Raw genomic sequence first — 27,412 nt, forward strand, 5'->3', positions numbered from 1 at the left:
ATGCTCCAGAGTTGGGATTTCATACTTAGCTGCATACTTATAAGACTGTAAGCTCCCTGAGGTCGGGATTGTGTCCTTGTTTTGTGGCTATTGAATCTTCAGTTCTGGCATTTAGCAAACACTCAATAACTAATGGTTGAATCACGAAGTGACTTTTACTGAGCCTTGATTTCCTCCTTTGCACAGTTGCAACAATAATACCTGGCTCACGGGGTTGTCCCAAGATTAAACGTGGTAAACTATATGGAAATCTATAAAGCATGTAACATTGTCACCTTCCATTAATCTGCTAATTCCAAGCTGGTTTCCAGCCTCGTTGCTCCAGTGAATCTGGTCTTTTTAAAATCACCAAAGGCCTGCTGATAGATAAGCCCAAAAGTTACCTCTTTGTCCTTGGGGCAGAGACAATAATTCTCCCCAAATCCAATATTCCATTGTATCCCCTACATTTCTCAGTTTTCTTCTAAGTAGACAGGGTCATATGGTGAGTTCTGGCCAGTGAAAGGTATGCCAAGTCATTGTGTGTCTCAGACTGAGGCAGTGAAAAGCTCATGTGTGGTTGCCAGTCTCTCTCTTCCTCCATCCCAGTAACCAGGGATGCCGCAGGTTCCATATCCTGCAGTTGCAAGATAGGGGAGTTTTGGTCACCCCAGCTCCTTGAGTATAAGAAATAAACCTTTATTGTCTCAAGCCAGTGGGGTTTGGGGATTAATTAGTTACTGCTGCATCACCTAGACTATCCCAATGGGAGTTCTAGAAGGCAAAAAGAGAAAGGGATAGAGAACTTACTGGAAGAAATAAAGCTGAAGACTTTATACAGACCCTATCATGTTCCACTTCTGCATCATTTAGAATTGTTAGCCACACCATCCTTTTTGAAATTGTTTATACCTCCAGATTCTGGAAGTCTACTCTTTCCTGATTCTCCTCCCTCTCAGACTCTGTCTCAATAGCCTTGAAGGTCTCCTCTTCATCCACCCATGTTCCTTCAAGAGAGAATTCCCCAAGGTTCCTTCTGTGGTTTCTATTTTCTCTTACTCTCTATGTTTTCCATGAATTATTTTATCTAGGTCCATAGCTGTAACAGTCAACTTAATCTGGACTCACTCTAAATCTATATTGCTAGGCAGTCCCTCTCTCCTGAATACCAGGCCCCTGTGCTTAACTGCCCCTTGGACATCTGTGCTGGGGTGTTCCCAGCATCTCAAACTTAGCATGCCCAAGAGTGAATATGTAATCTTTTCTCCCTGTAGTTTTCATTAATCTAAACATGAGAATGTGCTTTCTAGTACTCTTTTTGCTATAATTGCCAGAAATCCATTCCAAAGTGGTAAAAACAAAAAGAACTGTACTGGTTCATGTAATAACTAGGATGTCTAGGAGATAAGGCTGGCTCCAAGGACTCCAGGAATCCAAATGCTGTCTCTCTATCTGGATCTTCAATGTCTAAAGCTCTTGCTCTGTGTTCTGTTTCTCTTTGTTACTTGCATTCTTCTCCTTCTTTGTAGTGGGGGAAGTGGGAGAAGTGGGGGCAGGGGGGCATGTACACCAGCTCTTCTACTTTCTCCTGGTATCTGTAAATAAAATATCAGGGAAGAACCCTGATTGTTCCTTGGCAAATCACTGTATGCAAGGGTTTGGTGAAATAAGATGGCCAGAAACATATCATAGCCTCTCCACTAGAGCCAGAAATCCTGGTTGCTATAATTGACAGAGGCCACACAAGGACCATATGGAGTAGAGCGTTTCCCCAGTGGAAAGAGGTACTTTTATAGAAGGAGGAAGGATTGCTGAGTAGATGTTTGCTTTGGCTCCTCTCCAGCTCAGTCTTATATTTTCCCTCACTCACATATTTTGTGATCCTGCCACAGAAAACCCATCAGTTTCCCCAATGCACAATGTTGTTGTATCACTACACTTCTTTGGACACTCTTTTACCTTTGCCTGAAGTATGAGAACATCCTAAAAATCATTTGGAAAAGACCTACTCATCCCTCAAGACTTCCTTTGGGAAGCCTCGTCTGATTCTTCCAAGGAGACGTGATTGCTACCACCTTTTGGCACCAGATGTATCTTAAATACACATCTTCTCCAGCACTTATACCATATTGAATATATTCATTTGTAGATCTGTCCTTCGTACACTGTCTGGGATGTTTAAGGGAAGAATTGGATCCTAACCATATTTTCAGCTTCCATACCTAACATAGTGTTTTTGCTGAATTGCACAATACATGTTCACCAAATCTGAATCTGATTGTTCAATAACTCACCTCTCTGAGTGCACTCATTCATCTATTCATTTGGCAAATATTTATTTAGTTCTTTCTGTTTCCTAGGCACTGTTCTAAGTGATTAAAATGCATAAATAGCAGGATGTAAGATTTATACCCTCAAGGGGCTTATGTTCCAGTGGTAGAGACATACAATAAATATATAAACCAATAGATAAATATATATTTTCAGACAGTGATGGGAGACATGTAGAAAATAAAATAGAGTAATGGCAGAGAGACTGTAAGGGGTGAGGGATACTTTAGTTATGGGGTCTTGGTGATGGCCTCTACTGATAATTAGGCAGCCGTGCAAAGGTCTGGGGTGGAGGACACACCAGGAGCAAAGGGACTTATGGTTGGGTTTGAGGAGCAGAAAGAGGCCAAAATCGTTGAAACATCATGACCAGGGAGAAGCTAGTAAGAGATGACATATGAGAGATAGGCATAGCCAAATTACCTAGGGCTTTGAAGGACACTGGATCTTATTCTACTTGCAAAAGGAAGCTAAAGAGTGAGCAAGTGATGTGATGTGGTTATTGTTTAAAAATATCACTTTGGCTGTCGTGTGGAGAATAGACTTGTGTGTATATTGGGGGGTGTAAGTGTGGGTGACATGATTGAAAGCAAGGTGCTTAATAAGGTGGGCATTGCAGAAGTTCAAGGAAAATATTATGGTGGTTTGGAACAGGGTCATGGCAGAGAATAAGAATAGACCACATTTAAAGTGTGAGGAAATGCACATATAAGTGCTTCTCCTAGATTCCCATTCAAGCAAACCATGATCAATACACAAATATACAACCAGGAAGTGGAGAATTTTCTTCATTTATCATCCATTCATTCATTCAACAAATATTTATGGAGCCTTCCTAAATTCAATCCCCTAGTCCAGGAGTCAAAGAAATAGTGGTAAACAGGATTGACAGAGCCTCTGCCATTCTAGAGCTTGCAATTTAGTGAGGAAGACAGATATTAAATAACGAACATGGAGGTATTAATAGGTACTACTGTGATAAAGTGAGAGTTTAAAGGAGAATTAGAACACTTAAAAGAGGACAGGAAGTGATGTCAAGCTATGACCTGAGGATGAGCAAGGAATACCCCAGTAAAGAGGAGGAAGCGTAAGTGTAGTCAAAGCTGAGGGGACAGAAATGGTAGATGCTCTGAAGCTGGAAGGAAGATATACTCAGAGGAAGTGAAATAAGGTTTGCCTTAGGTTCTCCATCATGAGACTGAGTAGCAAAAGAAGAAGCTAGGGAGGAAAGCAAAGGCCAGATTGATAGGTCTTTGTGGGCACTGTTAAAGAGTCTTGAGTTTATCCTATAAGCAAAGGCAGGTCATCAAGGCATTTTTTTTTTTTTTATCATCAAGGCATTTTAATCTCTAGCATTGAAGAAAAGAATTGAAAGCTTTCCATGTATGTACACTGGCAAAGTGTCATGGGGGACCTAGAAAGACTCCTTACTCATCACTGTGTCCCCTTCTGCACATGCAGATGGAGACATTCGGCCCTCAACTGTCTCAGTGAAAAAGGGGTTTTCCAACACAAATGGAGTCTACAGAAGGTAGAAAGGGAGCTGGTGTGTTATAGTGAAGCACAGGCTCTGGGATCCTGCAGACTTAGGTATAAATCCTGCCCCGTCATTTACTGGAGGTGAACACATGAAAATACTTGTTTTCTTGAGCTCCATTTTCCTTCTCAGCATCATAGAGATGATAAATATATTGGTTAGGAAGCTTTGAGCTGTAGATTGCAAAAAGAAGCCTGATTTACCTGATGACATGATGTAATGGAACTAAATTTTTTCAAACATGTGGAATTCAGACTTTAACCATATCCAGTCCATAATATTCTGCTTCCTCAAATTCAGTCAAAATGAATTAGGTTTTACTATCTCTTTTTAGGTAGTATAGCTGTTAAGCATATGAGCACCAGGGTTACACAAGCATCCATTTGAATCTTGCCTCCATCATTTTTTGTCAGTATTTGTTAAAATTTCCAAACCTCAGTTTTTTTCACCTTTAACACAGGGATAATAATAATATTATGAGGATTGAGTGGGACAAATGATACAAGTAAAAATTTGTGGAATATAGTGGGTGTTAATAAATATTAGCTCCTTTGGTTGTTATCTATCTCAAATAATGGTCAAGAAGATGAAATTAGATAATCCATCTATAGCAATTTCATGTATCAAATAGTTAACAAAAAGCATCTATTATGTTTGCCATAAGCCAGAACAGTAGCTGCCTTTATTAATACCATGAAGTTTTTTCTACGTTTTGATTGGTGGAACCATGCCACTCCAATCACGCTACAGGTATTAATTTTTTAGACAAAACACATGGTTACTGTTTCAAATTACTGACTACTCCCTTCAGGGCCTGTCATGTTACACTAAATGGTCTGGTGTGGTCATTCACCAAACTAATAATTAAATGCTGGAATTTTGCTAAAACAAGTTACAAGCAAAGATATTGGTCTTCAGCCTATACCCAGAAATGAATGTTTTGGAAACTATATACTTTATCCTTTTGAAAAGTTGACTTGTCCTTAATCCCCCTGTCTTTATTTATTGAATTTCTCAATTCAGTGGGCTTTCATGTTCGTTGTAAAAAGAGAAGTTTCTTTGGATTTCATTCTTAACAATAACATCAACAACAACAATAAAATATCTTTCATTAGAGGTTTCAATGGATCATGACATAATTAATGTCATTCTGACAAAAGCTGCTTTAAATTACTGAGTAGTGGAGCCTTTGTGGTGAAGAATAACACACTGGTTGTGCCAGGAAAGAAGTAAGAGTTTGAAAATGGGTTTTAAAAGAATGGAATTAAAGGAAGATCATGTGGGGTGTTTGCTGGAAGAACTAAGGGCAATAATCGCTCTCCAGTTTCCAGTTGGGAGAGAGGCTGGTACAGCTAGAATTAGAATGGAGCTGAAGTTTCAGTCTGCTCTTCTATTTTTGTACCTTCAAATTCCTCACTCAGCCATACTATCCAGTGATGTCCTGGGAACCAGCCACTAATCACGGAGATCTCATTACTAGGAACCTCCTGGAAAAACACTTGCCTGAAAGACTTCATTCAATGACAGATTCAAGATAATAGCATTAGAACCGATTGCCAGTATCCTCAAAGAGATTATTAGGACTAATCCCATCATGCCTTACATCCTAATTTGCCTCACTCACCGCCAGAAGTCTAAGTCTCCCCTATTATCCATGGTCATCCCAAATTTCTTCCTTATCTACTCTGTAAATTTCATGATTTGAATCCGATAGACAGCCCCTAAGACCACCTCTTGGTGATTCATGCCTTTGTGTAGTCCCCCCCACACACACACTAAATAGAGCTGACACATAAACAAAAGGACATTGCAAAACTGATGGTGTGTGACTTCAAAGTTAGATTATGAAAGACATTAAGGTTTCATCTTGCCTTCTTGGATCGCTTGCTTTGGGAGGAAGCCAGCTGCCGTGTGAGGATAGACAAAGAGTTCTCTGGAGAGGCAGGCAGGCTGAGGACTGAGGTCTTCTGCCAAGAGCCAAGTGAATGAGTCATCTTGGAAGCAGATCCTCCAGCCCCAGTCAAGCCCTCAGATGACTGCAGGCTCAGCTAACATTTTGACTGCAACCATATGAAAAGTCCTGAATTTCTGGACCACAGACACTGAGAGATAATAAATGTTTAATGTTCAAGCCATTGTGTTTTTGAGTACTTCATTATACAACAATATAAAACTAAGTCAGTGCTCACCTTCCTATCCTTCTCAGATTCTAAACTCTGCTTCCTTAAGCTCCTGATTTATGATCGGTAATTTCAAAAATCCTTAACTTACCCTTTAAGCATTTACTCAGCCTTCTGCCTTAGTTGAAACTTGGTTCTCTCCAGATGACATTGCTTCCCATATACCTCTCTAATAGTTAGGTACTTTCAGCTGCAAATAGGAGAATGACTCACAGTGGTTTACACAATAAAGACATTTAATTATCTCACATAGCAAAAAGTCTAGAGAAAGCTGTTTTTGAGTTTGAGACAACATTTCAATGATGCTTACGCTGTTTCTATCTTTTCACTCTGCTAACCTTAGCATATTGACATTTTGTCCTCATGTTTATTGCTCCATAGTCACACAATGTCTGCCCACAGTCCCAGGCATCATATCCACATCTAAGCAAAACTAAGGAGAAAGGGAAGATGATGATGAACCCACCTCTTACAATAAACCTTTCATAAGACAACTTCTCCAGAAACCTCCCAGCAGATTTCCACTTACATCTGACCAACTTCTAATACAGCAACTCCCTGATATAGTATCCTCCTCCATGTCTTTTTTTAAAAAGATGCTTAATATGATTTGAAATATGTATTTATTTGTTTCTTGTCTGCCTCCCCTCATTAAAATGTAAACTCCATAAGAGCATGGCTTTTGTATGCTTTATCCATGGCTGTATCCTCAGCACCTAGAACCAGGCTGATATGCAGACAGGTGCTCAAAAATACATTTTGTTGAATGAATGTCCTTTGACCATAACTATATCATAGCTGTCCTTTAGCTACAAAGAAGGTCATACAAAAAATATTGGCAAGAGGAATGGTGATGATTTTGTCATCATAGACAAATCTTTATTAATCCCCTGGTACTGGATACATGGCTGGGATTTTTAAGCAAAAAAGAAGATGGGGGAATGGCTATTAACTGAAGAATGAACAGAGCTAGCCCAAAGTCCTCTCAAGCACAGACAGTTTTTATTCCAATTCCTACCTATCTTAGGATAGAGAGGTAAGGTCAATATCCTCCCTGCTCTCCATTCCCACTTTAAATTTACTTCTATGCTCTCTTGCAAAATCTTCTGTTTATTTGAGGTTTACCCCTTGCAGATACACTGTCCTTGTTGCTACCATTTATCTGGTCATCTCATGTATTATAAAAAAATTAGCTCTGTTTCATATTCCTCCTCTTCCTTTGATTCTAGTCATCATTCTTGCTGACTTCAACACCCATGTGGGTGATCCATCCATCCAATACCCCAGCCTCTCTGCTTCTTACCATCAACCACTAGCCCTATACCCAAAGTGCTCTTCCTCAACTTTCCTCTTCAACATCATGCTCTGGGCTTATCATTACCAAGAGTACACTACGTCCCAATCATAACTGTAAACATCCCACTGTAGATCATCATTCCCTGTGATTTCTGCCTGCCTTCTCATGTTCCTCAGTCTCTTCATGGCATCCAAGCCACTGAGCTCACGTCTAAAGAAGTACCCTTCCTCCCACCTGGGGCTAGTCCTTCATTTTCCCCTTACTTCCTCAGCTTTGTGCCTTCTCTCATGCCTCCTACACTAGCAATCTTCCCCTCTCGATTGGGTCATCGCCAGCTGCATGCAGGCATGCTTTGGTATAGTTCCTAGGTCTAGCTTCTTCTCATAAATCAGGTCCCAGCTCATTTAACCTCCTTGGAAAGGGCCTACTTGACCCTCCTATTTAAATAGCCCTCATTCCATTTGCAGTCACTCCTGCTCCTATTACTTCATTTTGTTTCTGTATAGCACTTATCACTCTATATAATTACCCTTTGGTTAGTAAATGTATTTGTTGTTTATTGTCTCCCCTCTCCCAATAGACTATAAATCCCATGAAAGTAGAGCTCTTGCTTGCCGAGTTCACAGCCACATCGCCAGGGTGGTGAAACTTCATGGCTCTTAAAGGAATACCTGATGAATAAATAAATGAATGGCATCTTCCTTTCCCCCAAATAAAACACCCTTCTCTTGAACTCTCATATTCCTGTCACTCTTATACCATTTATCTTCTCCCCTTCAGAGGCAATATCTCAAAAGTGTCACCCAAATTTCTCTTTCCATTTCTTTGCCTTCTCTATCTACCCTGGACTGGCTTCCACCTCCATTTTACCACCTGCATGGTCAGTGGCAACAATTACCTCCCTGGTCGGTGGTAACAATAACATCCTGTTGCCAAACTCAGTGGCCAATTTTCCGTTGTTTTCCTTTTAGAGCTACATAATTCAATATGAAACAGTACTGCAGTATGAAAATCAGATACACACTGGCCATTGCAGATGTAGACCATTTCCATTGTTGCAGAGAGCTCTGGATCCCTCAGCAGCAGTTAATATTCTTGTAATTTGGCTCCTTCCTCGTTGGATATTCCTTCTCTGTCTCCTTTGAAGGATCTTTCTCTTCTAAGCTTTTTTTTTTCGGTACACGGGCCTCTCACTGTTGTGGCCTCTCCCGTTGCGGAGCACAGGTTCCGGACACGCAGGCACAGTGGCTATGGCTCACGGGCCCAGCCGCTCTGTGGCACGTGGGATCTTCCTGGACCGGGGCACAAACCCGTGTCCCCTGCATCGGCAGGTGGACTCTCAACCACTGCGCCACCAGGGAAGCCCACTTCTAATCTAATTTTAAATATAGGAATACCTCATGGCTAAGTTGTAGGCTATCTATCCATCTAAATTCTCCTTAGGTAAACTTATCCATTCCTATTATTTTAAATGACATCAACAAGCTGATGACTCAGGAATTTATATCTCCCGTTCAAACTTCCCTTTTGAGCTCCAAATTCATACAAGCAACAGTCTACTTGATATCTCAACTCTTACATGTCCAAAAGCAAATTCTTGATTTTCTCCCCAAATGTATCTGTAATGGCACCACCATACATCCACTGCTCATACCAGAAACGTGCAACTTGGCCTGATTTCTCCCTTGACTCTAGGCCAGACTATGCGAGTCCTGACTCTTCCTCCTCCATACCTATTTATTATAGTTTTACTATAGTATTTACTATATTTACTATAAGCCTGTATGGTATGTACATGCATACATATATTATATATACCCATTAGCTATGTCACACACACATGTGTACACCTATTTTCCCTTGCTAGCACAAGCCACCATCATAACTTGTCTGAATAAGCCATAATCACTTACTTTTCCTTCAAAACTGTCATCATGGAGCAGCCGTAGTAACCTATTTAAAAAAATAATCAGATCCTATCATTTCCCTGACTGTTCACTGAATCTAGAATAAAATCCAAATTCAATAACATGACCTCGATTCCCTGTATAACCTGTTGCTGCCTATATCTGCAACTTATTCCATGACCTTCTTCTCCAAAGACTCTTCTCTCCAGCTGAACAAAACTTCTTTTCGTCCCTTAAACACATCAGGTTCTTTACTGTTCTGGGCCTTTCACACACTGTCTTCTCTGCCTGGAATAGCTTCCCCACATTCTGTCCCTGGCTGGCTCCTCCACACTCCAGTCCTCGTCAACTGCCCCTTTTCTTAGAGAGCACCTCTTGGACAACTTCCCCTAGTTTCTTCTTTGAATTAACATAAATATAAGAGATCATATATTTCACATATTTAATATCTAGGGAGACTTCCCAGCTATTCTTTCTAATAGTAGTATATATTACAGTAGTTATTCATTTGTTATCTATTATCTGTATTCTCTACTAGATGGTAAGTTGTGTGAGAGCAAGACTATATCTATTTTATTTATTAATTTATATCCAGCTCTGGCACATAGAGGTCCTCAATAAATATTTGTTAAATAAATAAGTAAACAAACCTCTGTAAAGAGAAAAGGTTTTTTGAAGGGAGACAAATCTGGGTTTGATTCCCTGTCCTACATTTTAACAATGTGAACTTGAATATGGTTTTTGCTTTGTTTTTAGACATCACTAAGTATATATTTAAAAGATTTTAGTATTGGATACATTTTTTAACCACTCTAAGCTCTAGCTTTTCAGGCTATAAAGTGTAGAATAATAACATACAGCTTGTAAAATTGTTGTAAGCATTTGAAACACAGTGTGTGTTCAAATTGTTTTCATTTCTTTCACTTTCTCTTAGAAATAAAAGAAGATCATGGAGATAGAGGGTGGGGAAAACAAATGGAAACAAGGGGACAATCAAGATCTCTCCTTTCCTTGATAACTAAGTAAACTTGATCCTGCAGGTAACGCAGAATTCTTGGAAGGAAGAATTATCAGGCACCAGGATGGAACCGTTCCTCAATGAGTCTATGTCATGGTACCATTCAATGTACAGAGTTAAGTTCAGGAAAAGGAAATGAGGTAACACTTGTCCTACTTTAGTGAGATACAGACCAGAGTTGAACTATGTGTCTGTCTTTTACAGGTGGGGTTGACCCGGGACAATTCTCTTCATCTTTTAGAAGCTGGGTTTCTGCATCTATAAAATGGGAATGATGAGATCTACTTCTAAGTTATTATTATGATTGAATAAGAAGAGCATTGATTGTGTGTGCTTACCACAGTGCCTGGAAAACAATTCCAGGTATTCAGATGTGAGTTTATACCCCTGACCCTCATAACTATAATGATATGAGTATAACAGAATCTTTATAATACCACTGCAAGTTGCCAGTAAATGTTCTAAGAGTGATAAAGGATGAATCTTTAGGACCATAATTCACTGTATCAGTTAACTGAGCGATAATAATAACGATAATACTCCTTTTTGTTATCCACGTTTTTGTCAATCAAAGTATTAATAAGACTTTTCAACTGATATTTAACCTTCAGTTTCACAAGCTCCTAGTCAATTTGTTTTGCTAACCCAAGTTGTATGTCCATGTATTTTGCTGAATTCAGTGAATTTGCTACTACTGCAACTGCTGGTGGAAATGACCAAATTTTTGCCTCCATACTCCAAGTTTAGCAATAGATCAGGACACTAAGATATTTCTTCAGGGAGTATTAATTGTAGGGGGAAAGTGATGGCATCTTATTTAGGTTGTCTGGAAAGTCAAAGAAAGATTATAATTTATAGTTACCATGGTAGCTAATTATACCTTCAAGGACATGCCAGTTGCTGTTTTTTTTTAAAAAAAGGCTTTGATCATAGATGAGACCCTTGTTGGGGAATGAAAGAAAATAAGAAAGTGGATTTGCAAATTTGCCATTTTGAAAAATGCCTGGCTACCAAGACCAAATTTCTCTTTGGATAAAAAGTCAACTCAGATCGGTTTCTCCAGGGCTCTAAAACTCATTCCAAGGTTCTAACAGTGTGGAGACAATTTTGTAAAATTCTAACCCATATGTTTTCATCTGTACTCTCTATTTACCATTGTGAGCCTCTTTTATTCAGGGAGGTGAACATCATTCATCAAATTCATGGCTTTTAAGCTCAAAAGACTTGGTCCAGGTTTACCAGGACAAGAGAGATCTGGAAGAATATGCCATTAGGCAGAACCAGTTTTCCTGCAAAACACTTCTATTACTACAGGAGTCTGGCTAAAGATCTTCTACGTTCAGGAGGTATGGCAGGTGGGAGGAGAAGAGGGAGAGTTGGAGCTGGGTCTGGAGGGCTCTGCGCTGTGTCTCGTCCCTTTGGATTGAGTCCAAGTCCTTGGAGGGGTCAAGGAGAGAACGAATTTGTGTTTGCTTCCTGATTGGGTCCTGGGAAAATTAGCAAGGTCAAGGAAGATCTAAGCTAGACCCCCAAGTCTTGTATGGCCCCAGAATGATGTGGGAAAACATTTGAAACTCTCAGGGGAGCAAAGGGCTAAAGGAGGGCTATAAGAAGGTGTTGGACTGAGAATGGTGCTGTTTATAACCAATGGCTGGAGAATATTGGACAGATACAAATGACCAGTGTTCAAATACTTTCCTCCTCACTTTCCATCATCCATTCCTTTGTGTTTTAAAAGCTTCTCTGAATTTAGAACCACCCAAAGAAAAAGAGGGTGTAAATTTTGATTTGAATGAGTTTAAACCTAAAATGTCTGTAAACATATTGATTAAGATTACATTTTCTGTCACATAGGGATTAAGTAGCATTCTAGAAAAATAAAGAAGTTGCTTTGTCCTTTGCACACCTGGATTCATAGTAACTAAAAGTAAAGATCAATTCTAGGTGGGCCATTTATATCTATTCAGAAAATAAAATAACTTTTAATCCACAGCCCAAAGCCCTAATCTTCACCACATACTTCAAAAAAATGTAGTTCAAGGGATCCAGGAAGCCCATCTTCATCCTTGTTTTCTATCCAAAGATACTGAAACTGAGCAGGATCCTTCAGGACCCTCTTGGGTATAAGAGCCCCACAATCCCCTCCCCTGCCCTCCCCTCCGTGACCCCTGTCTCTTGAAGTAAAAGGCTTTACTTTAGTCCCTTAGGCCTCCTCTGAGTCTCAGAAAGTCTGGCTCAGGGGTTAATGATTGGAAGGATGTGAACATGTAGTAACAAATAATAGCAGCTGGGCCAGGAGAATTAGTAACAATTTAAACAATAGATCAGTCATGTGGCAGAGTCACAGGACCTTTAGTTTCTCCCTGAAGGACATAGATAACAATGTCTGATGCACATTCCTAAGTTATTTTTACAGAAACCAGAATTCCACCAGATGGAAAATGCTGACCACAAGCATGTAGACCCAAGAACAGTTGGAACTAGAAGGTTGATGTTTGAGACCCTTGAAACATCATCCTGTTACCTCACCACCAGCCAGTCATAAGAATGTTCATGAGCTGATCAGGCACCTTGCAACCCACACCCCTAATGTTGCCTTTTAAAAACCTTCCTTGAAAGCCACTGAGGAGTATAGATCTTTTGAGCATGAGCTGACCATTCTCCTTGCTTGGTACTCTGCAATAAATGCTGTTCTTTCCATCACCACAACCCAGTGTCAGTAGATTGGCTTTGCTGTGTGTTGGGTGAGGCAACCCAAGTTTGGTTCAGTAACAATACATCCAGGAAGTTGGGTTCTCTTACATCAGGTTCTATCTAAAAGCTCTGCTGCAGGTACCCACAGTTGATAGACTAAAAACTAGACTCCGTAGTCAACCAAACATCTCAAAAATCAAACCCTACCCTACCTGTCCAGCCTGACAATCCTTCAGGGTGGACTAGGTTCCAACCACAAAGGAAGTGCCCCACCCTGACCCTGTAATGTAATTTCCTTCTCCTGTGTCTTCTCTATTTTTGTTCCCTTACTTTGCATTGTTCCCTTCACCCAACTCTTTCTGAATATTTAAGAGTCTATGGATTTTGGAATCTAACAGACATGGATTCAAGGGTTCAGATTTTGGTTCTCCCAGTGACTAGCAAGGCCACCCCGGACAAATTTCCTCTTGTGTAAACTTACTTTAGACACTAATGTATGATCTGGTTTTGAATTATAATTAAATAATGAGTTGAAAAGTAGTTAATGAATGGTGCCTAGAACATAGTAATGCTTTTAACAGGGCTGAGGGGGGTGCTATTACTATAATTAACAGTCCAAAACAAATCTTTGTTATTTCATGATAATCATTTATTTATCTGGCTCACCAGATAGGTCATGAGTTCCCTGGTGGCAAGATCATTGTTTAGATCTGCACTATCTGTCAGTTACGAGGTATTCAGTAAATGACAGTGGAATGCAAGTTTGGATTAATATTTAAAGCTCAGTTTAAACTATCTGAGTTTTAACATACCAGACAAGTCCTCTCTGATACCCCAGGCAGAATTAACAGCTCCTTCCTCTAGGAGTTACTAATGCTTCCATATGCCTCATTTCAATTTGCCTTGTTACATGCTATTTTCCAATTATCTACACATCACTTATTTAAACATCCCTCAAGAAAATATTAGTTTGCTCTTAAAAAAGTATTTTCTTCATCTTGTTAACCCAACTACCCTTTCTCGAACTTAAAACTATCCCTAAACTTAAAAACAGAGCCTGGGACATAATAGATGCTCACTCAACACTTACTAAATTATGCTGAAAACCTCAAATCATATTTCCTAGTTGTAGTGAGTCAACAGCATCATGTTTGTACTTGAAGGACAAAATAGGGTGGGGACAGAAGTGGCAAATTGCTGTGCACAGCTGAGCAGGGGTGTCCTGGACCCCACGGGACAGCTGGACTGGGCTCAACATGAGAGGAGAGCTTTCACTTTTGATCTTGAAGACAACATTTTACAATATAAAGCAAAAAGAATTTGAGATAATGTGCATGCTTTCCTTTCAAACATGCCATATGGAATTTGAGGCCCTTGGATTAAGAATCATAAGACCTACTTACTAAATTAAGACAACCAGACTCCTGGAGAGCCAACAGAGAAGGATACAGAGCATGGAGCATGGATAAAAGTAAAGCTTACTCCAGAAAAAACAGTAAGAATTAGCACAGGATTCCCAGCCCCTTGTCTCCATCAAACCAAATCATGCTAACTTCCACTTCATTTCACTCCACACAACATTACCAAATATTGATCATCCAGCTCTCTGATACAGTAAGTGGGTAAAATGTGTATTTACAGTAGCAACCCCATTTGAACCAGGATTTGTGATTTCTAGGGCTACCTACTCATGCTTGAAGATAGCTAGCTGAGATGGGCCTTTAGCAAGGGTGTTCTAGGTCCCAGTGGAGGATGCACAGCATTAGACTAGCTGTGCTGAATGAGAAGAAAAATTCCATTCCATTCCTACATTCCATTGTGCTTGGGGTTGTAACAGTCCTCTCTGTGCATCTTCTATAAGTTCTTTCAGGTTCAGGAAATATATATACTGAATACACTGTATTCTGTCTCAACCTTCCATCCCACAGTCACCTCCTGAACATCCAACCTGGTTCCTTCTGCACAAATTCTTATCCCATAACTGAGTCACAAAAATGGGTTGTTTTATGATGTAGATGAAAGAAATTATGTCAAGACCCTATGATGCCTGCTAGCATGGTGACACTTCTCCCCCAGAATCTGTTTGTTTCTGCCATCCTCAGGGCTTATCCATCGGGGTAATGAAGCTAAAAAAGGTGATAGAAAAGAAAACTCCAGGGCCACATGAATCCCAAGGCCCTACAACTACCTACAACAAAAGATACTCATGTGGATCATGTGTATGCATTTGGGAAGAGACATGGTTAGCCCAGCCACATTACCTTGGTTTTAAGATTATGTTAAAATGTCTAATTCTGGGAAGATATGCAACATACAGCCTGAATATATATGAGATTCCATGACTAATCTCAAATCTTTTAGCACAAATTGTGTGAGCTTGTGTGTAAATGGTTATCAAGAACTCGTCTGTGTTTCATTTGTGCCTCAATTTCCCTACCACTGTGGCTGGAAATACTTTTTTTACATAACATAGGGAAAGAAAAACCAAGAAACTTTTAAGATTTCATCCCAAGCACATAAAATTGTTGAGAAAGGAAGTGAAAAGGGAATAAAGTTGTGGGGAGGCTGGAGGGTGGAGGGAGAGAGATATACAAAATCAACTCATTAATCCTCTCTTCTTATCCATCTTAGGCTTACTAAAGCTCAGTGCATGGATATCGTCAAATATATATGTTGTCTGGAAACTCGCTCGTCCTTGTGCGCACAGGGCTTCCTACATTGGGAGCAGAGATTAACATAAAGAGTATCTGAGACGGGAGTAAAGATGATCCAAGAGCTCAACATCCTGCAGTACCATGAACTCTGCTGCTTGTGTTTCAGTTTATTTTCATTTACTTTCCCAGGCCCACTAGGCAGCTAAGCTATGATGCAGTTTCACTCACAAAGGATTTGATCTGTGAGGGCAGTAACCAAGATTTTCAGGGATTGCCAGGGTTCAGCTCACTACATACTACTGACCGGCAGCCATGCAGATGAGGACAGCCAGAGAGGAAATGTGCTCACTGGGGCTAGGAAAAAGACTTGCAAAAATCAATGTAAGGCCATAAGCTGTGAAGACTAGAATAGGCCTTAGATAGCGCTGAATGCCTGTCCCCACTCATCTGTAGTGTGATCATAATCTCTGATTGCCTGGAATAGTTGCTCTGGTATAATTATTAATAGCACCTCCTCTCACTTTCAGAGCGTCGTGGTTTGGTTAACAAATTATCTAGTCACTCATTTATCTGGCAAATTGGAAATCTGAGGCCCAAAGAGGGAAAAGGAATGAGTGCCAGTGGGTGTAGGATTTGGAATAGGTTATGGGTTGGTTTGTTATGGCCAACAAGAAAAAAGGCAAAACAAACAAATAACAGAAACCAATCTCCACACATTACATGACAACTACCTATTTTTCTGTTTACCTCTTTGGCTAGCTTATAAACTCCTCAGGGTCAAAGGCTGTGTCTTAGCATCATATTTCTCAATGCCAAACACATATCAGGCACTTAATATAATACTTGTTTGACTGTTGTATTTATTAACATACTTTTGTGTACATTATCTCATTTGATTCTCCATTGGCACTATACAATAGATAATACTGAATAAAGATGAGAAAACAAAGTCTGGGATGTTAAACACTGAGGAAGTAAATAGCAAAACCGCTAAAACCCAGGTTGTCAATGCTTCTTTCCGTTACATTATACTCAGTGTTAGAAGGAGTCTAAATGTAGAGGAAATGTTTGCTTAGAGGGATGGAGCCTGGAAGAGCCAAGGAAAATGTGGTAGGCAGAGAAACATCTCTGTGGGCTCAGAGATTTGACTATTGGACCAGCAAAACTGTTTTTGGGTGCCCTGTACTTCTTCCAATATGGCTGCTCCTTTGAAAAGAGGAAGCACATCATGTGCGGGTGGAGGGTGGGAAGGGGAGGTTTGGACTTGATCCTGGATGCCTCAAGGGCAGAGATTCAAAGTGGATGGCTTAAAGCATAACTGAATGGACCCACGGGGCAGCCGTTAGCATGGGTCGGGCTAGCAAGTGTTTTTCCCTCATAAGATGTACCTAGGGCCCCATTCAAGAAAGAATCAAGCCTGGCATTTTCCTGGCTGTTTACTTTTTTTAAAAAAAATTAAAGCTTAGCATTTTGAAAAATGTATTTCTTGGAGACAAATATATTTTGACCCAACCCACATCCCATTAGAACTCACCACACGAAGTTTCCAGTTCCATCCCCAGGCCACAGCACCACTGTACCATGAAGGGTGATATTTTATTTATTTAATTTCTTTTTTTTTTTAAACTCTCCAATTCTAGCTCCTTTAGCAATTACTTGGCTTGTATTATTTTTTATTTCCTTGCACCCATTAATTCAGGACATTTTTTGCTTACTCCCATGAGAATAATGTGTCAGTAATGAAATAAACTTTACCTGACTTGGAGCTATAAATGCCCTCGGGGATCATTGGGAGCCTCCTTGACTTCTTCCTGGCCCAGATGTCATCAGCTTTCAGTGGAGGATAGGCCACCCTGGGAAAGGAAAGATGTACACTCTTGTTCAGGTAGGAGGCAACCAAACAGCAGCGAGACGCCTTGCCTCTCATCTCAAAGTGCCCTGGGTGGACTGTGGCTTCTGTCCCTCTTCCCCACCCCCCCAACCCCAATAAAGATCTAGCAAACCACAGTAGGATTATTAGGAGTAACAAGAAAAGAATCGCAATAAAATCTCACACCATGACTCAGATTCTAATCTTCAACATCTGGCAGTAAGTATCTTCTATCTTCTTGAAGGGGACTCTGAACAGGGTCTCAGTGGTATTCCTCCTGGGCAGTAGAGGGCACTGTGGGCACACACTCGAAGAAGGCCTTTCTGTGCCTCAGGAATCTGACCACAGTTAATAGGAACATTCTGTGTGGTTGCTATCCCTGCACCTTTCTTGTTAAGTGGTCCCCTTGGTTATCTTACTGCCATGATTCCATGGAGGCAACAACAATGACAACGATAAAAGCCGATTGTTCTTTCTTTTATTTTCTTCTTTCCAAAGAGTCTACCTTGGTGCTGAGGGACACGGACTTTGGAAACAGGCAGACTTTTACTCAGATCCTGAGTTGGCTATATCCTGGTTATGTGACCTTGTGACCTAACTTCTCTGAGTCTAGGTTTCCTCATTTGGAAAGTGGAAATAGCAATAATTAGTAACCAGATTGTTCTGAGGGTCAAGTGAGATAATGCAGATGGGTGCCTTCAGCATACAAACATGGATCCATGGTAGCTGTTGTTGGCCATGCCCAAGCCCAGGGCCCTTCATGTTTTCTGAGGCCCAGACTTTTTGTTACTTTCTACTATTTAACACTTTTACCTACGCAAACCTCACGAGGGCTTCGTTAGTGCTAGGAACCGTTCATTTCCCATGAATGGTGCAAGGGAAATGCTGAGGGGCAGAGACGCCATCTCATCATAGAAGCCAATGATGACTCAGGTGGGCCTCTCTGGATTTTTTGAGGAGGTAGGGGATCAGGGAAAATCCAGCTATCCTCCTTCTTCTTACAGGCTTGGGATTCAGGGTCAACACATAATTTTGTGGTGTCTCATTAGGGATGCTTATGTATGGATGTGCAGATTGTGTACTGCATGATAATCTATAGAAAACTATAGCCAGAGTGCCAAATCTGACCAGCTGCCTATTTTTGTAAACAAGTTTATTTTTTTGGAGTACAGCCATGTCCATTCATTTACCTATTGTCTATGGTGACTTCTGCGCTACAATGATGGAGATGAGAAGTTGCAACCCAAACGATATAGCTGTTAAAGCCTAAAATACTCACTACCTGGCTCTTTACCATAAAAGTTTGCAGATCCCTGTGCTTAGCCTTTGGACCTAGTACCTTGTACATAGTAGATGCTCAAAACATAGCTGTTGAATGGATGAATGGATGAATGAAGGTTCAAATACTAACTCAAAACAGTCAAGCATTAATTCTAAGGAAATTGCAATGGATAAGATAAAAAAAGAAGAAAAAAAAAACCTCTTGAAGTGAGGAGACTTAGGTTCTAGTTCCTGCTCTGACCCCTGACTGGTTTGTATGGAACTTAGAACAATCATTTCCTATCTCTGTATCTCAGTTTCCTCATCTGTAAAATGGGAACCCTCAGCCATTTTACTGAGATTGTAATGAAGGGTAAAATGAACTCACACATGAAAAAAGTCTTGCTCAGTTTTTGTCACATAATAGGAGATTATCAACTGCGAGAAGAAAATGCAAGGCTGAGGAGAAACCCTTTGCTTCTGAATAAAATATCTACCCTGTCATAGAGGAGTAAACAGAGTAATTCATACATTTAATTGGCAGACGTCATGGAAAAAAGCTTCAGGGAGCATTCTACACAAAGACTCCCAGGCTAGTTTGTGTTCAAACAAACCAGACAGCCAGCCCACAGCCTGAGCCAGGAGCCAAATATTTCAGACACCATCCGGGCTGGCTTCTCAGCGTTGTTCTGTGTGCGTCTGGAGCCAGGCCACAGGAAGTCCTCGGTGTTAGCTCTCTCAAGCCCAGTGAGGCTCAGGCATATTCTTGATCCTCTTTGTAGACCACCATGCAGATAAGGGATGTGGGGAGAAAGAAAGGGGGTCTCTTTTCATAAAGGCTGCTCTGTTCCAGCTAAATTAGACCATACAGCCGTTTGGGGGCTGCCAGAAGTGAAGTCTGCAGCCATCATGCCTTTTGTTTCCATTCCCCCTGGGGTGTGGCCAGAGGGGTGGAGTGGGCAGTCTATCATAATGTTGACCTTGGGGGATACTTTGCCACATCTCCACCCCATCTCATTTTATGGCATGTGGAGGTTTTTGTTTTTAACATCTTTATTGGAATATAATTGCTTTACAATGGTATGTTAGTTTCTGCTTTATAACAAAGAGAATCAGCTATACATATACATATATCCCCATATGGTGTGTGGAGTTTTATAGACCAATTTAATGTGGGAGAGGAGACGAGAAGGCTGATGAGTGAAATGAAGTTGAAGAGTCATAAATTCAAAGGAAAATTATTCCAGAAATCTAAGCCCTGCTTGCCAGGGTCCAAGGGTAATAGCCACTGTTCAGTGGTAGGGGTTGGACTTCCAAAGTTATTTCAGGGGCTGTTTGTAGGACAAGCACCCTTTCAGTTCATTTGGATGGGTAAATATTTTAGAATGGGGTTTCCTAAATATGTTGAGATCCAGCCAAAGTCCCCAAACTGTGGGAGCCCCGAACACCCAAGTACTCTTTTCTCAGGACAGTTCATTCAGGAAGTCCAAATCTGACAGAAAACGATTTACACTTTATCTGCACAGAATACAACCAGACTCACTATTTGGTTTGAACTTGAGACCTGAGGAGATTTCGAAAAGCCTTTTGATTGTGAAGCATTCGCCAGGATACCACAAAGCCAAATTCCAAAGTTCTCAAAGGATAAAGCAGAAAAAGGGATATTTTTATGAAGACCCGAAACCTTAGTCTTACCCATTTTGCTGTTAGTAACAATAGCTCAGGAATCTGGTGGACATCTTTGCACAGAACTACAGAAATGGCAGAAGATAAAAATGCTGAGTGGGCAGAACTGACACACCATCAGCGTACACAGCAAGTCTCTCATCCTCCTGTTTCCAGACACCTGGAAAGAGACATACCTAACACCATCTAGGTGTGGAACTAAAGTCCCGTGAGCATCGTCCCAACACACCCCCTCCCCAGAATACCTGTTGCCTGTGACCGTGTACCGCTGGCTCTTCCAGGGTCCTTTCTTGTAGGCATTTGACTTCCGCTGATTCTTCAACAACAGCCCCACCAGTTTCTCTAAACATAACATCCCTCAAACTTCCCACACAAAAGACATCATAATGAATAGTCCCCAAAGCTATGAAAGGTCCTGCTGGCTGCTGTTTGACAATGTCTGGTGGCCCTCATTCAAAATGAATAGTTCAGCTGCTGAAAATCTAGACAGTAAGAAGACTCTTGCTGGTGTTACTGTAGCCTCAGGCCTGACTTGGAAAGCTCTCTGCCTAGACCCCTTTTTTCCTAAATTCTTCGTTTTAGATTTTTGTTCAAAGGCTGTGAAGAATTCTTTGCCATTATCAGAGGCATCAGCTTATGGAGGCACAAAGTAATATAAATATATTTAATTCAGCATCTATCACCATAAATTCATGAATTTTTCATCCAAACCCAAGTGAATGTTCTTCTCTTTGCCAGTGTTTAAGTTACAGGTTGGAAAACATTCAAAGAGCTTGAAATTCAAGCTGATGAGATAGATAAGAGGACAGGGAATGTAAGTGGCTATTGGCAGTTGTTCAAATGAGATGTTCTTCTCCAGACAAGGTGTTGAGGCCCATAAATAAACTGCAGAAAGAATTGTTGGTCTCCATAAGATTAGGGTAGAAGCTCATAAGTAAATGTAAGTTACCGATAATGTCCTAGGTTTTAGGTTCTGTGATTAATGCATGGTAGTTCTTTATTTTAGAGAAAAATACATAAAGTAAAAGTGTCAGGCATGGGCCAATGATGATAGTATGTCATGAAACAATGATTATTATTAATCCAATTTTTATTGACTATATTTTTTAATTTTCTGTATTGTTTTTTAAAATTTTTATTTTATTGAAATATAGTTGATTTATAATGTCATGTTAGTTTCAGGTGTACACCACAGTGATTCATATATATATATATATATATATATATATATATATATATATATATATATATATATATATATACATATTCTTTTTCAGATTCTTTTCCCATATAGGTTATTACAAAATACTGAGTATAATTCCCTGTGCTGTGCAGTAGGACCTTGTTGGTCATCTATTTTCTGTATCCTTGATGCTCTGGCATTTGGACACATGATCCTGGAGAGACTGCTTCTCCCAGGGAGAGCTAATTCCCAGAGATAGTAAATGACTCCACAAGAGCATGCCTTTGCTATACAAACCAAGCAATTCAAATCCCCAACTATCTCCTTTATCAAACTCTCACACACCAAGCCAATATGCCTCCTGCCCTAAGTCACCTCAGGGCCAGGTACTGGACACTCCTGTAGCCCAGAGCCTACTGAGACCACCCCCACTATCTAATCCTAAACTGACTCAGCATGCCTACCCTGACTTGTACATTCTTTCTCACAGAACCTCGACACAGGCTCTGGGCTGTATTTTTCCCTCTCCCCCTGTCTCCTGGCCAACTCAGCTGCTTCTCTGTGTGGCCCTGCATAGCGTGCTGTGTCTGTTTCTAGGATCTGTCAGTAGAAACTTTTTCCTTCATGACAATCATTGCCACGTCTGCGTGTCTTGTCATACCTGTTTAAAACAAATCCCTGGTATGTTTTTAGAACACAATTTTGTTCAGCAGAAGTGCAATTAAATAAAAACCAAGAGTAGATTGAGGAAGGAGAGGACATTTACTGGGTGTTTGGAGCAGTAAGGATCACATAATAAGTTGTAAGATGGCATCTGTAATGCAAGAGAAAAAAAGCAGTGAGCCAACAGAAGCCATGTTTCTCAGTGTTGCAGTGCACATGGAGAAAAGGCAAAGAAAGGCTGGAAAGAAAGATGGGGGGAGAGGTTCCATTTCCCATCATGAGCATTGAAAGGCTTCCCTACCTGAGCCACTGATCTTTGAAGTGGGAACAACTTAAAGAAGGAGGAGGAGGGGGAAGAGGGGTGAGGGAAGGTGTGTGTATGGGATTCCAGAAAAGGAGTGCCATTCAGTCCTTGGCTCCCAGGCACCCCTCTGGTTTGTGGCCCAGCTTCAGTGCACAGTAGGAGTGCTTCGGAAGGCGGAACAGTGTTTGCCTAGGTGATCTCTCTGAGCTTTCTTCCCAACTCTGATGTGCTGCTCTGTTCCCAGTTAATCTGATGTCTGCCGAGGGACTCCACAGGCCACAGTGAAATGTTTGGTTGGTTCCAAACTCACCACAAAATACCTGTCATCACAGCACACCCACCCTTATTGGCTTCTCTAACGCTTCAAGAAAGCAAATTTTCCCGCTGTTTGAAAGAGATGTGTGTGGAAACATTTATTTATCCTTTCATTTGCTTTCCCCATGTGTGTTTTCTCCTTTTCCAGCGTCCTACAGCAGACTAACCCAGAAACGATTTAGCCTGGTTCTCCAGGGATAGTTCTTTTTCTGCTCCTTCTGAGACAGTCACCCACAAGGACCTTTTTGGAGTGCTGAATGGGAGGCTCTAAGAAATAATAAAGACCTTCTGAGGAATCAGTCTCCTTAACACTTAGCATTTTTGGAACAATAACCTCTGCTTCAGAGAAATGTGGTTGAAATTGAACCCATTATGTAACAATAAAAGGAGATAAAGTCATACTTTCTGCACGATTATGGGGTGGGGATGAAACTTTTGAGAGCAGATATATAACCTTTAATTTTTTGGTAATTCAATATCTATTTTTTAGCCCAGATTTTAAAAGTGGTAGGAAATTAGTCTCCATCAATTCATGAATTCAGTCCCCCATCTTCTGCCTTTCACAGAGGTGGTGTAAGTTCCTGGGGCCTTACTGTGCTAGTCTACTTGGAGATGCCTCTGCCCCTCTGCTGTCCATCCGTTCAGGCCATCCTCATCCTGCCACTGGGTCCCTTCTGTTCTAGTTCTCTTTTCTTCTTCTGGGTGCCTCTCAGGAGAGTTTTTCCACTGCATCTAAATCGCACTACACGTTGAGAAACTCCAATTTAAAGTCCTATCAGCCTAGACCTATGACACATTCTTTAAGGACTTGCTGACCTGCAGAAATGTGAGACATAAGGATCCTCTGCTCTTGAATGCAGCAAATTTCTCTTTTTTGCACACTGGTTTTGGCTCAAGATGCCCCACACAGAGCTCCTTTCACTCTGGGAATGACCAGTGTCTATGGACTCGATACACACTCCCTTTCTTCCCTCCTCTCCACTCTGAGGGCTTTATCTAGTCCGAGGAATAAAGAAGCATGGCTCTACTTCTCAGATATTCTTTAAAATCTGCATTTACACATTTAAAATCATGCACGAGTCCTTTCTATTTCCCTTGGCATCTAGGCTTTGGAAACTCAAAAGCTAACGGAAAATAGATGAGCAAACTGTGTATGTGTTGAGTAAGTGAGGGAAGTAGTCGGTGGATGATAGATTAAGGGGTAGCAATAAATAATGACGTAACACTCATTGGGTAATACTAGAAAACATAATAACCAGCCGTGCTAAGGTAGGCTGCCTTCAGAGATTCAGAAGGGGGCCTGCAGAAAGCCATGTCAGAACATCTTATTCTTGTGTTCCTACAAATTAAGAACTTTATCTTGATGCACTTGGGATTCAGAGAAAACTAGAATGAAAGGACTGAGGTTAAAAATCTAGATTCTTTGTTTTCTGTCAATGTTGGACATGTTAATACTTAACCTGAGCAAGTGTTGCTAAATGGATTTAACCCAGAATCCTCACATCACCTGTCTCTTTCTCTTTCGGTCCCTTCAACTCTCTCCCACAGGCACACCATGCACCATCCCCCCCCCACACACACACATGCATACACACACACACACACACACACACACAAACACACACAAACAAAAACACAGTCTCACTGTTCCAGGCGGCAAAGTAAACAAATGGGCAGATTTCACAGCCTGTTTTCTAGTCAGTTGACCATAGAGCACACCTCCCTTATTTGGTAGTAAAGGCATATTTTCCATTTGTTACACAACCGTTGAGACTCTTTAAAAGTAAGAATTATGGAAAAGATTGGCACGTTGGCAAGGGCACTAAATGAGATGACCTCTAAATTTGCTTTCCTTCTCTTTTCATCATTCATATGAGAGAAAATGTCATTCCAGGAGAATATACTGTAGGCAGCTCTCAGTTATTCACAGGCATATTTGTTTTCCTAGTGGATTTTTCCATCTTGATGAGATGAGCTTAGAGAAGGCTTTGCAGCCTTCAGTAACTTTTCCTACTATGGGCCCAAATAGATCTGGGGCACTGGGTGTCTAAGATCTCCGTCTATTCACCATAAAGGACAAATCCCTAACACCTGACGCCATTTGGCTAGAGTATTTGTAAGTTTAGCTAGTAGATATTACCAAAGAATTTTCTAAAGTGACAGAGCCAATTTATTTCCAGCTCAAATATATAAAAGTTCTACTTGCTCTATGTCTTCACCAGCATTGTTATTGTTAGTATTTTTAATTTTAGCCATTCTGGTGGATATGTAATGGATTCTATTGTGGTTTTTATTTGCATTTGAATTTTCTTCATGGGTAATGATGTTGATAACTTTTCACGTAAGCTTATTGACCACTTGGATAGTCTCAGTGCTGAGGAGTCAAAGTCTTTTGTCCATTTTATTTTATTTTATTTTATTTATTTTTTAACATCTTTATTGGAGTGTAATATTTTACAATGGTGTGTTAGTTTCTGCTTTATAACAAAGTGAATCAGCTATACATATACATATATCCCCATATCTCCTCCCTCTTTCGTCTCCCTCCCACCCTTTTGTCCATTTTAAATTGACTTATTTATCTTTTTACTTTGTTGAAAATTTATAGCTTCTGGATCCAAGTCCTTTATCAGATATATGTATCATAAATGTGTTCTCTCAGTCTTTTTTTCTTATACTCTTAATGCTGCCTTTTGAAGAGCAGAAGTTTTTAATTTTACTGAGGTCTAAATTACCAATCATTTCTTTTATGGTCAGTGCTTCTGAGGGCAGAGATCTCTTGATTTTAGGACAGTAGGCTCCTCCTCCAACCCTGGGGATAGATTATGATACCTCTAAGTGGGCCATAAAATCCATTCCCTTTTGTACGATGCAGGCTTCTGTGTAGCAAGGTATGGCCATGTGCCACAGTTCTGGACTGTGTGAAATTAGGGCAAATCTTATAGAAGGTTTCTATGAGAGATTATCTTGCTGGGCAAAAAGCCACAGATTCTTGAGAAGAAAGCACGTTCCCCTTGCTCTCTTCACCTTGAGAAGCTGGTACAGAGACTTGTTATTTGCTGCAATCATTTTGTGACCATGAGGGAAAAGCCAAGAGAATTATGCAGTCATTGACCCAATGCTCTAACATCATTGCCTGTTGGAATAATCCTGTAACAATTCCACCATAGTTCTTGTTATAGAGGATCATAAGATGTCTTTGCCATTTTAGTCATAATTAGTCAGGAGTCTTTTATCTGCAGATTAGAATGTCCTTTCCAATAAGGGACTCAGAGTACATACTGATCTTCAACTTGTTTTTTCTCTTAATGTATCATAGATATCATTGTAAGTTAGTACATTCAGACTGACTTATTTTTAATGGTCACACAGAATTCCATCTTGGGTATACCATGCATTATTTATCCTGTTTCCTGTTTCAGCACATTTAGATTGTTACTATATTGTTATTATAAACCATGGTGCACATATACTTTAGCATATTGATAAATTGATTCTTAGAAATGTATTGCTGAGTCAAACGGTATGTGTAATTAAATTTGAATAGACATTGGCACATTGGCTTGCAAAAACGTCGTTATAATTCAGATTTCCACCAATTATATATTAGAAAACCTATTTTCCCCACACAAATGACAGCTTAGCCTGTTACTAATATTTTTAATTTTTTACCAATTTTATAGACAGAAAAATTACATTTCATTGTGTAAATATGTATTTTTAAATCATTAATAAATTTGAACGTGTTTTCATATCTTTTTCTGTCCATTTGCATGTGTGAATTGCCTATTCATTACTCTTGCCCTCTTCGTTACTGAGCTGTTTGCCTTTAATATTGCATCATTTCCTATGATGATTACTGTTATACTTATTTTAAAGGATGTCTGGGCAAAACTGAACCAGGTAGATGACTCTTCTCTAAATAGGTTTAAAACATGTGGTTGGGTTAATCTGAACTGATATTTACCAATGTTAATTATATATGCTGTAAATATTTTCTTCTTTTAACTTTTCTTATGGAGAATTTTACTAGACAGAAGTTTTACAATTTTATGTAAAAACAAATATGTCTATTATGTTTCTCCCCTTGGTGGTATCCTTAGAAAAGTCTTCTCTAGCAAAAGATTTTAATAATCTTTTTCTACATTTTGTCTTCTCCATTTACTTTTTGTGTTTTAATCTTTTATTTGACATTTAACAATTATCTATTGAGTGCTTAATATGTGCCAAGCACTGTAAAACAGTGAAGAATAACACAAACGGTCTCAACTCTCATGGAGCTTTCATTTTACTGGGAAGACAGACACACTTTCTTAGACAGATAAATAGTATTTCAGAAAGTGATAGTTTCTATGCAAGAGATAACACAGGACGATGGGGAAGAGGAGCTTATGTGTGGGTACTTTAGCTAGGAAGCTTGGGAAATTCCTGAAGAGGAAGTGATATTTGAAGAAACTTAACAGTGAGAAGAGTCAGACTTACAATGATATGAGGGAGAGAGGCCCAGAGAGAGGTGACAGCCAGTGCTCAGTCC

This window comes from Globicephala melas, chromosome 20 (genome assembly GCF_963455315.2).
Source record: "Globicephala melas chromosome 20, mGloMel1.2, whole genome shotgun sequence".
NCBI lineage: Eukaryota > Metazoa > Chordata > Mammalia > Artiodactyla > Delphinidae > Globicephala > Globicephala melas.